At 36.0% G+C, this 3,593-nt stretch overlaps 1 protein-coding gene across 2 annotated transcripts in view; it reads left to right on the forward strand.

Annotated features, from left to right (window-relative positions):
- Nucleotides 1–3,247: 3,247 nt before the first annotated feature.
- LOC112504369 (pentatricopeptide repeat-containing protein At4g19191, mitochondrial) overlaps nt 3,248–3,593 on the forward strand; it is a 5,797-nt gene continuing 5,451 nt past the window's right edge. The window contains exon 1 of one of the 2 annotated variants that reach the window (XM_025108308.1): nt 3,248–3,476. The gene's annotated coding sequence lies outside the window, so the exon portion shown is untranslated. Of the gene's footprint in view, nt 3,496–3,593 lie in introns of both variants that reach the window. The other variant, XM_025108307.1, reaches the window with a different exon arrangement.

Here is a 3,593-nt window from a genome sequence, read left to right on the forward strand (position 1 = left end):
AAGATAAGTGTTTCATTAACACTTGGGGCACCCAGCTTATTATCTATCGATTTCTCATTTGAAGATAATTGATATGGAAAAAGAAGGATATATGTCCCCCCTTCAGGTATTTTTTATTACATTCGAGTCTGATAAATTTGTGTAGCCCACACTGTTTATTTTTTTGAGCTTAAACTAAAGCATTCGTTGCTTTATTATTTCTACACTGCACAAATTTACAGAATATTTGTTATTCTGTCATAACATTCATAGATACTCTTTTTAAAGCTATCAATGATTGAATGGAAGTCCTGGTGAGTTGAACATCAAAAAGTCTCATATATGAAGTACATTCGTTGTAATGAATATATACGTTATATTCACAGGCCAATAATTCTAATCGATTGAAAGTAAGTTCATAAGTTGAATCTGGTTATTTCCTTCGCCTTCATAATCTGAAAAGATTATGTAAGCAAATTTGAAAAGATTTGCTTATGTTTCTATGAATTGACGGTATTTATCAAAGATAATTCATTTCGAAGTATGATGTAAATGCTCCTTATTTTCATCATAAGGGAGAGTTATTATCGCAAACGAATGAAGATTTTCTGAGTCATTTCTGAAGATCGGGGAAGATATTCAAGTTTGAAAGGAGTTGACGGATAATTGATGATAATCGCTGAAGATTATTGTGCTGCAATGTTCAAGGGGGGGTGAATGTGTAGATCCTTTCTGTAAAGAGTTTGATGTTCTTTAAAAGGGAAGATTATTCACATGCTGAAAAGTATTCCTAATCAAAGGGGAGATCGTTTGAAGATTATTAAAGATACATCTTACACGTGGCCTACTTGACTTTAATCTTCAATCTTGAGAAGTAACTATGATCAGATTGATTAAGTATATGTGAGATTCCAGATCTCTCAATCTATGAATAAATGTAAGAAAATTAGTATGTTGAGGAAGATAATCTATTCCTTGGTCATCAGGAATACATGAACAACTATGAATGATCAAGAACAACAAGAACAGTTGGAAGTCATCATCATCTTCGTTGATATTGATAGAGAGAAACTTCGAATGCAAATTGAAATGAATTACACACAATAGTAATCAAAGTTGAGTAGGTGATATTGGATTAGCTCTTGGGATTTATAGAGCTTAGTCTGTCAAAACTAGTAGAAGGCTTAGGTTCTTATTTGATCCAATAAAGTCAGAATACCATTCCTAGTTTAGGCTTGAATAAATAAGGTAGCCCACTTTCATAAAGGCTTAAATTGGAGTTGAGCACATGCACCACTGGATTGCTTGGGGCAGCATTTGTAAATCCATGAACCCATGCTCTGAAAAGATCATGCATGAGATGAAGCATTAGGTTGTTTTTTGAAGCCGCTACCAACAAGTATGATCCCCCTAGAACATAGCCAGGGTGTTTATAACACGACCCAAATAGGCCATGAGCGGTCACTCAGCGGTAGAGTGTCACCTTTGAACAACTATTTATAACCTTCTAGAGAACAAAGTCAAGGGACTGACGAATCACAACCTACCATATGTAAAGTTGAATAACTGTCTCTAGATGGCATGTCCAATTAAGAGCCTCCATGTGTCAGTTTGTTAGGCATGAGCTGACTGGACAAAAACTGATGACTTAAGCATTTCATCAACATCTAAAGACCAGAAAGGGTTCCAGAGAGGCTCTGTTCATAGACCAGACGGACTCTTCATCGGTGGGTAATCATTAGGTTAGGCATCTCTTGTTCGTCATTGTCTATCTTTTGTTTGTCTTCATCAGGTCTCTAGTCTTCAACACTTGAACATTTTACAATACTTTTACATATAAGAATTCTGAAGACTTTAACACTTAGTCTTTTTCTTCACTTCTATTCTCTGGAAACATTAGTTCAGACTTAATGTTGAACTCTGGAACCATTCACTCAGAGTTATGCCCGAACTCTTAATTAACTTTGATATCAAGTCTTCAGACTTCTAACACTTATAAAAATTATTCACAATTTTGAACCAACTTCATATTTTTACACTTATTATCAACAAAAAGTTAGGTTACCAGTCATCAGCTAGCTTATCAGCTCGTTTGTCAAACATAACCTTACATTATAAGGTAACAATTAGTAACTAAAATAGATTGTTGGTAAACATTTTTTTAGCCATAAAGGCTTACCAGTAAGGATCTTTTTCTTCACTTATCGAGTAAGATTTTTTGTCTTTGCCGTGTCATGTACGAGGTAAGATTCTAACTTCTTGCATATCCATCCGAAAGGTAAAGTGACACACACCCTTAAGAACAAGTATTTGAATCCTGTTCTTTTAACAAATAAAATTTTACAATTTTTTTGAAACCTATTAAATAGTATCTTCTTGTCAAGAAAAATAATTTGTAACCTTCATGCAAGTATTTGAATCCTTTCTTTTAACAAATAATTTTTTACAATTTTTTGAAACCTATTAAACAGCATCTTCTTGTCAAGAAAAATGATTTGTAACCTTCATGGATGGTAAAAATTAAAATTTAAAAAAGTTAAAAAATTAAAACCTAATTAATAAATCAACTAAACACGATCGAAACCATCACCCTTGCCCCAATTGCATTACGGTCACCCCCATTCGGCCCCCATCGCATTCCCGTAGACCACGTCTCCCGCCACGTCTTCGTCGTCTCTGTGTCTGCCCAGACCTATCTCAGGTTCGATTTTGTCCACATTTACCCATCTCAGATTTTGATTTTGTCCAACATGAACATTTAATCTCGGGTTCAATCTTGTCTATATGGTAGTAGAGTGCTGAGATTGCTGCAAAAAAAAAGCATTTGATGACTTTCAGAGTATGTAGCTTATTAGCAAATCCTAATTAATAACAATGATAAGAATGGAAAAGAAACATGTACCTTATCTTTTTTTCTTGTTCTTTTTGTTTAGTTTGACAGGCTTCACATTCATTTCTTCATGTTCTTCAATCATAACCACCAACATTCAGAGCCAATTTAGAGACAAACATAAACAATAAATAAGAGTGCACCAAGTATACATATAAAGCAAAACATTTAATGTAGAAATAGATTTGATTCTTAAGTTTTGTTTCGCATATATAGAGGCACCAGAACTCACATCTACCAAGGCCGGCCCTGGCCATAGGACCAGAGGGCGACGGCCCAGGACAGCATAAACCGGCATCAAATCATAAAGCGTAATGTGTATATATATGTGTTCAGTTTTCAATTGGGCCTATGAATATTGCCGTTTCCATTCGTCCATCAACCTCCCTCACGGCTCACTCCCTCGCTCCCGCCTCTCGCTCTCGCCTCACAGAACTCCCAACAGAAATCGATTTAGTTCACGATTCACGAATCGAAATCGCAATCGCAATCGGCAGTTGACACAATCGGCTCTCGCTCTCTGCCTCTCTCGACCATTGACTGCCGTCTGCGGCTGCCTCTCTCGACTATCGCCTGCTCACTGTCGTCGCCCGTCTGCCTCTCTCTTGTGAGTTGTGACTTGTGAGGTTAGGGACTTAGGGTTATTACTTATTTACTTTACTTATTTTATTTTTTAAGTTTCTAATTTGATTGCAAAACCTAATAATGAAGCTGTGAATTTGGT

The sequence above is a fragment of the Cynara cardunculus genome, unplaced genomic scaffold (genome assembly GCF_001531365.2).
Source record: "Cynara cardunculus var. scolymus isolate 2C unplaced genomic scaffold, CcrdV1 Un_Scaffold_5345, whole genome shotgun sequence".
In the NCBI taxonomy this organism is placed as follows: Eukaryota; Viridiplantae; Streptophyta; class Magnoliopsida; order Asterales; family Asteraceae; genus Cynara; species Cynara cardunculus.